The 12,716-nt window shown below is 41.6% G+C and overlaps 1 protein-coding gene across 1 annotated transcript in view; it reads right to left on the reverse strand.

Annotated features, from left to right (window-relative positions):
- The window catches only part of REL (REL proto-oncogene, NF-kB subunit), a 428,703-nt gene that overhangs the window by 121,063 nt on the left and 294,924 nt on the right, over positions 1–12,716 (reverse strand). The gene's annotated exons all lie outside the window — the stretch shown is intronic.

A 12,716-nucleotide genomic window follows, 5' to 3' on the forward strand; every position in this document is an offset into this window, starting at 1 on the left:
AATAATCCTTTACAGATGACAAAAGAACATGATTGCAAGAGCATATTATTGCAGCTTGATGCAATTTTACAATAATTAAGTGAATATTCATGATTCCTTTAAGCCAGGGGTCGGGAACCTTTTTGGCTGAGAGAGCCATGAATGCCACATATTTTAAAATGTAATTCCATGAGAGCCATACAATATGTTTAACACTAAATACAAGTAAATGTGTGCATTTTATGTAAGACCAACACTCTTAAAGTACAATAAGTCTCTGAATTCTTCTTAATAACGTTATGCTGTTGCTAACCAATGATGAATAAAGTACTTCTTACCATTAATGTGACTTCTGGTGCTGCATGGTTTTGCTGATGGCTTTGTAGTCTGGTTGATATGTGGTGAGGTTAAGCTTCATGCAGGCGTTGAGACTTCCATCCGTTAAACATGATCGTAGGTTGGTCTTAACATTCTTTAAATGTGAGAAAGACTGCTCACATGCATACGTAGAGCCAAACATTGTCAGTACAGCAATACTCACACGCTGCACTGTGTGGTATGTGATGGGAAGAGCATTCCAAGTTTTGATAATCAGCTGGTCTGCGGGTTGAAGTTTTTTCATTTCTCCCCACTTGCATTTGCTTGCCAATTCTGCTTGCTGTCGTGCAAGCCTTTCCAAATCTACATTCAGTGACTTGAACTTATTCACCCACATGTCTGAGGCCTTCAGGTCAGCAGCTTGTAGCTCAAAATATCTGACGGAGACACCGGGGATGTAACTCAGGTCGGCACTGTCCACTGCACACTCGTATGGATGGGTGATGAACTTGAAAAGATTAGTGCGCTCACAAAATTCTCCAAAGTGCGCTTTGAATGACTGCAGGAAATTAGATGTGAAGCCCGCTAGCTGCTGGAGATCAAGATGTTGAGCAGGGTCACTTGCTGTGCATGCATCTTTAAAGTCTCCCAGTTTTTCAAAGTGTAGTCAACGACCTGTTTCAATGTCAGCGATGAAGAGTTCCAGCTTGTTCTCAAATGCAAACACTGCTTGTTGAGGGGATAAGACTGTATTTCCAATGCCTTGCATTTTCACATTGAGCTGGTTTAAATGTTCAGTCATGTCCACGAGATAGTAGAACTTCAGGAGCCACTCAGTGTTAGCTAAATCAGGATGCCTGATATTTTTCATTTCAAGAAAAGTCCAGGTTTCACTCAGACAAGCCGCTAAACGGCTAAGCACCTTCCCTCTTGACAACCAACGCACATTGCTGTGCAGAAGCAGACCAGGATAATTATTCCCAACTTTATGCAGCAGTGTTTTAAACTGGCGATCATTTAAAGCTCAGGCAACAATACAATTAACCACCCTAATGACCAGCGACATCACCTCACCAAGCTGTTCGCCACACATCTGAGCACAAAGCGCCTCCTGATGTAGGATGCAGTGAAAACTTAGGATGGGTCTCTTTTCATGTTCACCAAGAAGTGCTACGAATCCTCTGTTTTTCCCCACCATGCATGGAGCAGCATCAGTACACACTGAAATAAGTTTATCCATTGGTAGATTTTTTTCTTTAGCAAACTCAGTGAAAGACTTGAATAAATCCTCCCCTCTTGTTGTCTCTTTCATAGGCAAAACAGCAAGACTTTCCTCATGTAGAATGTCACTGACAGCATATCTTGTAATCACGCTGAACTGGGATAAATGGCTTACGTCTGTTGACTCATCAAAGTGAGAGAAAAGAATGGTGCTGCATTTATGTCCTTCACTTGTGTTGCCTCAATTTGATTTGCCATCATGATGGTATGATCAGTGAACAGTTCTTGTCGACAGAGGCATGTCTTTTATTTGTTTGATTATTTTGTCTTTATCTGAAAAGTCATCAAAATTTCACTGGCAACATCAAGCATGAATGTTTTGGCATACTCTCCATCTGTGAATGGCTTTCTGTTTCTCACAATTGCTAAAGCACCAGCAAAGCTAGCTGAATTCCAGTCACCTTGTTGGGTCCAAACACGGAGTTGCTGCTGACTAGCTTGCACTCTGCACAGTAGCTCTTGACATGCTTTCTTCCTGCTGTCCCCTGCTGCATATTTCGATGCAAATATAGTATCGCATGTGTCGAAGTGCGCTTTATATTTGACCATTTCATCAATGCAATTTTATCATTGCATATTAGACACACTGCAGAACCTGCTTTCTCCACAAAGGCGAATTCCTCTGTCCATTACTGCTGAAAAGTATGATACTCCTCATCTTTTTTTCTTTTAGCCATCTTCTTCATCAAAAGGATTTCTGCAATTTGCTAGCTGACTACTTGATTAAAAGGAGGAAAGTTTACTTCCTGACCTCACAACGACCCCTGTATGTTAAGCATTATCCAATAAAAATTTGGTGTTGTCCTGGAGGACAGCTGTAATTGGCTCCAGCCACCCACAACCATGAACATGAGCGGTAGGAAATGAATGGATTGTAATGCATGAGAATGTTTTATATTTTTAACATTATTTTTTTATTAAAGATTTGTCTGCAAGTCCGATGCAGCCATCAAAAGAGCCACATCTGGCTTGCGAGCCATAGGTTCCCGACCCCTGCATTAAGCAATCTTCACCTTCCAGCAAAAACTTTGTACCAATTATTTGGAAGATGTTACTAAGGGTCTGTGAATATTTATTTAGTATGGAAAATGGGTATGACAATGAAAGGATGAAGTACCTGCCTGTTCCATACTGGTGGTTGGCCTGTGGTCTGTGTTTATCAATGAGATAAACTAACTGGTGGGTAACATTTTTCTCCTTACTGGAGCTACTACATTCCGATATCATTTTCCAAAAAGCTACAACAGTTATATAAACAGATTGCTTCAAAGTGTTTTGGCCCCAGAACGACATTTAGATTTCACCTTTTACATTTTACTTCACCAAAGGCATGAACAGCTAACATAGGCTGTCACCTATAAAATTTCAATGGTAATGCTAGTAGGCACAGTTTTCTTGTGCATTAGCTGTACATCTTTTATTCAATTCATAAAGGATATGGATGATAGACCATTTACATGATGAGATTTAGCTATGGATAATTAAAACCGGGGGGGGGGGTAAGACTTACCAGAAAACTTACAAAGGCAGAAGCTATAATCACTAAAATTTTATGTGGACAAAAAAATTTGCAATATCTATACAAAAAGAACTGTCCCAATGGAAATAATTAATTAAAATGTAAACAGAAAAGGCATTCTACTGATCAAGAATTAAATTGGCCTAAAATAATTTGCTTCAAAAAGTAATTCACAAAGAAATTCTGCAGAATTTATATGAAAATATTTGTTTTTAAAAAACTAAGTCAAAGGTCTCAAAGAGATATTTGTATACCCATGAACATAGCAGCATTATTCACAACATGGAAGCCACCCAAGTGTCCATTGATGGGTGAATGAATAAGCAAAATGTGGTGCATACACACAATGGGATATTATTCATCCTTTAAAAGGAAGGAAATTCTGACACACGCTACATCATGGATGAAGCTTGAGGTTCGCATTATGCTATTAATGTGAACTTAACATACAAGCATTAAGTGAAATACGACAAATACTGCATGATTTCATTTATATGAAGTATTTAGACTAGTAAAATTATATAGAGAGAAGAAGGGTGGCTGCCGGGGTGGGGAGAGGACGATGGGGAGGTACTGTTTCTAGGTAGAGAGTTCCAGTTTTACACGATGAGGAGTGCTCTGGAGATGGACAGTGGTGATGCGTGCACAACACTGTGGTTGTATTTAATGCCACTGAACTGTACACTTAATGAGTAAGATGGTAAATTTTATTTTTACCACGATAAAAAAAATGGTGGGAAAACCTAAATTAGTGAGTAAAAGATTGTTGGGCAAGAGGACATTTATGCAGTATGCAGATATATCACACACACACACACACCTACTCGTTTACTTACTAACTACGAAAGGGAAAAGTGATCTTTACAAGGGCAACTGACTGCCTGTAACCAAATGATTAAACTTCCACCCAAATGATGAATGTTCCATCACCACAAATGGAACAAACTTACATAGATACACCATCCCCTACGTAGTGTTCCTGTCAAAAACGCTTAATCTGAATCTAATAATGAAGAAACCATGAGAAGGCCAAATTAAAGGAAATTCTGCAAAATGTATTATATTTAGCTTAGATCCTTCAAAAATAAAAATTTCATGAACATCAAAAGAAAACTAAAGAGATGTGGCAACTAAATGCAATGCATGATCCTAAATTAATACCTGAGTCCCAAACAGATTAAAGTGACATAATTGGGGAGATTTAAAATGCATTTCAACTAAGAGACATTTACAAGAGTGTGGTGGTTACGGGGGGGGGGGGGGGGGGGGGGGGGGGGGGGGGGGAATGGGAGAGGGATAGGGGGTGGGGAGGGGCACAAAGAAAACAAGATAGAAGGTGACAGAGGACAATCTGACTTTGGGTGGTGGGTATGCAACATAATTGAACGACAAGATAACCTGGACTTGTTATCTTTGAATATATGTATCCTGATTTATTGATGTCACCCCATTAAAAAAAATAAAATTATATAATAAAAAAAATAAAAATAAAAAAAATAAAATAAAATAAAATGCATTTCAAACTCCATGTGTATTAGAAAATGTTGCGCCAGTGTTAAATTTTCTGAATATTTAATTTTTAAAATTCTTTCTTTCCTTTTTTTATAAATTTTATTTTATTTTATTTTATTTTTATTTTTTACAGAGACAGAGAGTGACTCAGAGAGAGGGATAGATAGGGACAGACAGACAGGAACGGAGAGATGAGAAGCATCAATCATTAGTTTTCATTGCGTGTTGCAACACCTTAGTTGTTCATTGATTGCTTCCTCATATGTGCCTAGACCATGGGCGGGCCTTCAGCAGACCGAGTAGCCCCTTGCTGGAGCCAGCAACGTTGGGTTCAAGCTGGTGAGCTTTTGCTCAAACCAGATGAGCCCACGCTCAAGCTGGTGACCTCGGAGTCTCGAACCTGGGTCCTCTGCATACCAGTCCGACGCTCGATCCACTGCGCCACCGCCTGGTCAGGCTAAAATTCTTTCTTAAAAGAGATTTTTAGAGTGGGGGAGAGAGAGAAACATCAATTTGTTGTTTCACTTATACATTCATTGGTTGATTCTTGTATGTGCCTTGACCGGGGGTCAAACCTGTAACCTTGGCATATCGGGACTATGCTTTAACCAGCTGACTACCCAGCCAGGGCTGAGCATTGAATTTTGGTTACAAAGAAGAACATTTTGTATTTTGGCAAGACATGCTGAAATATTTATGTGTAAATATGGTGTCTGCAATTAACACAATTAGAAGGAAAAATAGATAAAGCAAACGGCAAAATGTTGACAACCTGTGTGACTCTAGTTGAAGAGTATCTTGAAGATACCTTGTACTATTCTTGCAACTCCTCTGTAAATTTGAAGTTATTTCAAAATTAAAATTGGGTGGAAAAATTGAGTCAAAGCATCTTCAGAGTCAAAGCCTGAATTCAGTCCTTTGTAACCATCAATTACTGTGGTGTGTCCAGGATTCCAAAACAGCCAAAGTAAAGCCATGAATCACTAAAGCAGTACTTGGTAAAATTGTATTGTGCACACACCAAAAAGACAGTTTGCAAACTAGAGACACTCAAACTAAAGCCTGGAATGATGCTCAGAGATATATGTTACAGAGCAGGTTCTGTGGTGAGAAAGCAGCTTCTTCACAGTGATGGGTAATTATGCTAAATTAATGATTTAGCTGTTTTTTTCTGCTCAAGGAAACTTCAAGGCTGGTCTGTTTGCTTTTGCTTTTCACAGGTGAGAAAACATTACATTATGACTTGACTGAGCACCTACTGCTTGTCCAAGTCCGCTCTATGCTGGAGTGACTCTAGAAATGAGTAGACACAGGGCTGAGGTGCTAGTGGAGGACACCAGTGGGAATTCATCGTCAGGACTCACATAGTATTTTTTCTTGGAGGAGGTCTGAAGAGTGAGTAGGACTTTTGTCTTTGACAGAGGAAAGAAAGGGGACACCAGGCAGAGAAAGCAGTAGGTGCCCAGGCACAGAAGCATGGAGGAGCACACTGCACCAAAGTGGCTGTAATGAGGTGTAAGGGAGCCACAGGAGATGAGGCTGCAAGGAGGCAAACTGACCCACTGTGAAGACCCTGGTTTACCTGCTGAGGAGCTTGGACTTGGTTCTGTAGACAATGGGAAACCACTGAGGTGATCTAAATCAGTGGTTCTCAACCACCAGTCCATGGACCGGTGCCCATCTGCCAGAAATTTTGTGCTGGTCCACAAAAGAGTGAACCACTATGATGTGGTATGAAGATTATAGGCCCAATGATTACAGACTCCGTAATCTTCACACCACATCGGGGCGGTTCACTCTTTCGTGAACCAGCACGATTTTTCCGGCAGACCTGCATGGCTCACGGACCAGTGGTTGAAAATCATTAATCCAAATGGAGAAAGGAGGTGGGCTGGCTTGTGTTTTAGGAAAACCACCCATAAAAATTTGAACAAGGGACAGGAGTGGGATAAATAGTGGAAGGAAGGAGATTTGTCAATGTGGACAGGAAGCGACAGATATGAGAGGTATTTGGAAGCAGAATGGTGAGCGGATCAGATACTGAGGTATAGTAGAGGAAGTGTTTTTCAGTGATGGAGACTTTCAGTGTGATTAGTCAACATCACCAGAGAGACTAGAACAAAAAGAGACTGAGAGGGCTTAGGCTATAATTCTGGAGATCAGCATTTAAGGGGTGGGCAGAAAAGATGGAACCTAAAAAGGAAGGCCTAAGAAAGGGGAGAAAATGAAGAAAGCGCTTCAGCAAGGAAGCCAAGGTCCACAATGGAGAGAATGGTCAGTGGTGTTGGGTATAGAAAAGTGCAAGAATGATAATAAATTGTTCTCTGGATTTTACAACAAGAGGGCCATTGGGCCTTTTGTAAAGAGCAGTTTCAGTAAACACTGGGGACAGAAGCCATGCCACATCAACAGAAGAATGAATGGGAGGTAAGAAGGTGAAGATCGTGCTTGTAAATTGTTTGATAAGGATGAGTAAGAGAAATGGACAGTAGCTAGATGCGGATATGGGATGGAAGTAGACTTCACCTTTTCCCTTTGATATTTTCATATGCTATTTGGAACTAGTTGGTGAAAAGAGGGATGGACAGGTGGTAGAACAAGGCCCTAGAAGTAATGGGAAGGGATGAGACCAAAGGCAGGTAGGGATAGGATGACCCAAGGAGGAAGGATAAAGATGGATGTTTCCATACCAAGCTTGGTTTCCATCGGTTTGAAACACAACTATTGTACATCACACTTCATGGCTAGAGAAAGAAGTTGAAAAGTATACCTACAGAATTGACTCTTATTAGCAATGCACTAGAGAATCAAGACTCTGATTCAAGTTTAATTTCACAATAGATCTGCAAGCTACTAAGATTTTGCTTTTGAGGAACTCACTATTCTATTTTTATAATTCTGGTGCCTATGCTTCAATTTGATTTAATTCCATTAATATTTATTGAGATACAAAAATGCACAGCTGCCCCAAGTCTACTATAACTCGTAGCACACGGTGTGCAAATTCTGTTCTCTTTCCTGGCTTGCTGGCCTTGTGGAAAGAGCTCTTCCTTCTCTCTGTCCCTGTGTCTGAGCTGTGCCCAGAGCACAGGAGGCTCCAGGAAACGTGTACTTGGATAACAGAATGAAAAAGGAATGAATATTTCTCGAACCTGTATGCACCAACCTATTAATAGGCTGTAAGATCAATTTAATAGGCAGCATCCACCATTATTTTTATCTTAATGATATAGAATGAAGTTTAAGTTATCAGAGTAATTACATGTGGTAAAGGTAAACATTGTTTCTTAAGTCATTGTGTGTGTGGTATGTTATGATTATGGTTCCTTTTTTTTTTTTTTTTTTTTTAAGTTGAAAGCCACTGCTGAAGCAAACACAAAGTACAATAGCTTGCAGGGAACTGTTGATCAGTTTTGCACATAGTAGAATTCCCAGTGCCTATCACACATATCTCAGTGAATATCAGTGAAATGAATCAATTCATAGGAGTGAAACAAGACACTGGTTGAAGAGATATTGAAAGGAAAGAACTGGGCTTTGAGGACAGATGGAATTTTAACGGTAGAGATGGGAGCAAAGAAGAAAAGCATTTAGCAAAGCTGTGAAAGTCAGGAGAGTAATGGGGGGCGGAGGGGTGGCAAGATGGGCACAGAGTGGAATTGGCAACAAGACTATAATGAGCACATTTTGAGGAAAGCCAGTGTGAAGAGTCTTCTTACACCAACAGTAAAAGAAATGTATGCTGAGTTGTGTCTCCACAGCAGTGTCTGACTGTGAAGGCCGGCTCTGAGCCGGCTGACTGGATCCAGGTCTCGGCTCGGCTACGTACTATTGTAGTTGCGTGACCTTAATTGAATTCCCTAGGATCTTTGTACTTCATCATCTGTAAACTGGGGGTCATATCACCACCTTCTAGACTGCAATTAGATGCAACTGCGATTAACAAAGTCGCATTAACAGAAGGCTAAACCAGACAGCCTGAGCGGGAGGTGCTACTCCTCGGTGACTCCGCCCCAGCCTCACCTTCCCAGCTCCCAGCTGCGCAGCTCAAGGGCGCGGTCCGCACTGTAGTCCCCATTTCCCACCGTGAGTAAGGCAGCCTCGTCTGTCAAATCCATCTTCTTGAATCATTTTTCTTCATTCTCACCCGTCCTGTTTTGCTCTGGGTCTTCACGTTTTTGCTTGAATCTTTACAAGGACTCCCCTAATGGCCCCCCTTAACCCCCCCCCCCAGTCTCTTCTTTCCAATCCATCCTCTACAGCCCCCACAGCAATTTTTCTAACAAAGCCATTACATAATTGCGCTACATTATATTCTTGAATGGCTCCCCACATCCACCCGCTAAGCAAGGCTCGCTCCAGGTCTGGCCTGGCCCGCCGCTCCAGCCTCTCACCTTGAGTTGTCCTGTCACCTGCAGGGCAGCCGAACTGCAGTGCTCCCCAGTACGTCCATGTCGGGACTCTGCCTGGTGGGCCCTTTCCACCCTCGCCTCCTTCACCAAGACTTCGCACTAATGTTTTTTCATCTGCAAAACTTCCCTTGGTGTCTCCTTCACTTCTCAGACAGTCACATGCTACTCTGCCGGTACATTATATCATAGCATCAGCACATAGCATACATTTTCATAGCTCTGAAACCAGAGGGTGTCTGCAATCGGCAGTGTCTTACAACCGCTCTGGACCTCTACTGGAATCAAGCCCTCCCAGAGAGGATTTATTTTTGCTTTCCCCAGGCAGTACTGTGGGGTAGGCAGCCTCTAGGATGACCCCCAGTGATCTCTGCCTCTTGGTATTCCTGTCCTTGTGTATCCCCTCCCCTTGAGCATGGGCTGGGCCTAGTGTCTTGCTTCCAATGAACAGAATACAGCAAATATGACAGGATGTCAGGTCCGGGATTAGGCTGCCACAAGACTGCCCATCTTCCTGGTCACTCTCCCCCTCCCTCAGAACTCACTCCAAAGGAAGCAACTGTATACATTAGTCAAGATATATATATATATATATAATATATGTCATAAATTCAAGGCAGTAGGTAGCTGTGCTAGGTCAAAAGGCAAGTACACTTTTAATTTTTATAAAAACTGTGCAATTATCTTGCAGAAAACTTTGCCACCTTATATCTCTACCTATGATTTTGTCCCATCTCTTTCCCAGTATCATCGGTCAAGTACTTGACTATCTGATCGATTTAAAAAGTCATATATTACATTTTAATTTGAATTTCTTTAATTATGAAGTCGGGGGAGCACATAATTTTTTGGCCATTAATTTTCTGCCTGTACTACATTCTGTCTTTGCCCATTTCAAAACTAAGTAATTCATAATTAGTACTCCTATTTGTAAAATAACTCACGAAGTATTTGGATGATCTTAATAATTTCTTTATTGAAAAGAAATTATCCTTTTGTCATGTGTTTTCAAAAAAAATAGATGTTTTTCCAAACTTATTCATCTTTAATAAAGAAAATGCAACCAGATCTGTTTTTTCAAACTTATTCATTTTTAATGAAAGAAAAATGAAGTAAAAAAACAGGCTTTCTCATCATCTGAAATCGGTGGTGCCAGAGACAGGGGCACCTGGCCTTGTGTTTGTGGAGTCGGGATTACAGGGAACTGAGCAAACACGTGAATGTCTTTAAGTTAAACACCATGGAAACCAGGTTTCTCACTACTGGCAAAGGGAGTTGTGGGGCTAGCAGAGCTCGAATAAACCCTTTGGGATTGGAATTGCAAGTATTGATATGAGCCCATGGTCTTTTATAAGGATATATAGCTATAGAAATGGACACTGTGGTGGTTTTAAGGTAGGCTCACAGTTGTTCTGTTTGTTTGTTTTTGTCTTCTATACATCCTCCTTCAAAAGAGGTAGAGCATAATCCTCTTTGTCCTTGAATATGGGCTGGACTTAGTGACTAGGTGACTTTCAAAAGGCAGGACCATAAAAGGATACAGCATCCACCTTGTTCTCTTCCCCTTTCCCCCCTCCCACTTGCCGTGGAACCCAGCCACCAATGTGTGAGGAAGCCCAGGCCACAAGGGCAGGCCATGTGTTCCAGTGACAGCTCCTAAGCTGACAGCCCACAGCAGCCACCACGTATGTGAGTGAACATGACTTTGGGTGGTTCCAGCCCAGCGTTTTAGTCTTCCAGCCTTGAGGACCCAAGCATAATGGGAGTAGACATGAGGCATCCGCACTGTACAGAGTGTGAATTCCTGGCCCACATAAACTACGAGAGATAATATAGCATTATTAATTATTTAAGTCACTAAGTTTGGGAGTATTTGTTATGTAGCAATAGATAATACATATATATGTCTGCGTATATATAAGTATTATGTGTTCATACATACATTTCCTACCTCTGTTCACCGAGTCTAGAAACAATGAGAACCCAAGAGTAATGAACACACCTAGGATGCAGGTCTTGGTTTCAGAATACCAGACTCTCCTAAAGAGGGGTGGGGCAGAAACAGTGCAAGATGAGCTTGGAGCACCTTGTATAGAAAAGGAAGAAAATGCTCAAGGAACACTGGACGTGTGTCTAAAAGGACGAAAGAGTCGACTTAAGGAGGCCATATCTGGGATCATTTGAACATCTAAATAAATAATGATTGTAAAGAATTATAACCCACTGCATGAAACAGGCATCTAAGTGTCCATATTCAGATATTAAATGAATGAATGAATGAATAAGACAGAAGAGAAAGCCTTTCAGTAGCATGTCAGCTACCATTGCTTATTCATCAAGAAAGACTACTTATTAACTACACAGTGGAGAAATTGGATCGATGCCATTTAACCAAGTGATAGCAATTAAAATTACATCAATGTTTATGGGACAAATTGACAGCACATGATTCCTGATATGATGCAATGAGATCACAGGATCACTTCTGGAATATTCCTGCCAAAGACACATGATCTTAACTTAATCATGAAGAAACACCAGGCAAACACAACAGTGAGAGACATGCTTCACAGTGACTGGTCTGTATTCTTCAAAAGTGTCGAGGTCACCCTGGCCGGTTGGCTCAGTGGTAGAGAGTCGGCCTGGAGTGCAGAAGTCCTGGGTTCGATTCCCGGCCAGGGCACACAGGAGAAGCGCCCATCTGCTTCTCCACCCCTCCCCCTCTCCTTCCTCTCTGTCTCTCTCTTCCCCTCCCTCAGCTGCCGAGGCTTCACTGGAGCAAAGATGGCCCAGGCGCTGGGGATGGCTCCTCGGCCTCTGCCCCAGGCGCTAGAGTGGCTCTGGTCACAACAGAGCGACGCCCCGGAGGGGCAGAGCATCGCCCCCTGGTGGGCAGAGCGTCGCCCCCTGGTGGGCGTGCCGGGTGGATCCCGGTCGGGCGCATGCCGGAGTCTGACTGTCTCTCCCCGTTTCCGGCTTCAGAAAAATACAGAAAAAAAAAAAAAAGTGTCAAGGTCAGAAAAGGCAAAGAGAATCTGAAAAACTGGTCCAAATTGAAGGAGACTAGAGAGACATGACAACTAAATGTAAAGCATTATCCTGAAGTGGATCCTGGACTTCTATATAAAGAATTAAATTGGGACTTCAAATATTGGATGAGGCCCATGGGTCAGATGGCAATAATGGACCAATGCTAATGGATGGGTGACCTGTGGTTATGTGGGAGAATGTCCCAGTTTTATGGAAATCTGTGCTGAAGTACTAAAGTTGAATGGTAGAGCATGGTTGCATCTTACTCTCAAATGCTTAAACAATATGAATATGTATATATGGAGGGAGAACAAGAGAACAAATGTGGCAAACTGTTAGCTGGGGAATCATAAAGGCACCCAGTTTGGCAACTTTTCTGTAAATTTGAAATTATTTTGGTATAAAACATTAAAAAAAAAAAAAAACAGGCCTTCCCAGTTTGTTGATGTTCAACGTTATGTATTTTTTGCTAAACAGAAGTTTTTAAAAGAGAGTCCAGTTTATCATGCTTGTCCCTTTTGGCTTTTGGGTGATGTGTCCTGCTTGAGGTAATCATTTGAAGAACGTCCCCGGGTCAACAGCTAATTAAAGAGGAAAAGTGGCAAGTTGTATCCCACGTTTGCAAGAGAAACACCAATGGCCACTGAGAAAGACTGGCTCAATTTTTT

The sequence above is a fragment of the Saccopteryx leptura genome, chromosome 3 (assembly GCF_036850995.1).
Source record: "Saccopteryx leptura isolate mSacLep1 chromosome 3, mSacLep1_pri_phased_curated, whole genome shotgun sequence".
NCBI classification, from domain to species: Eukaryota; Metazoa; Chordata; class Mammalia; order Chiroptera; family Emballonuridae; genus Saccopteryx; species Saccopteryx leptura.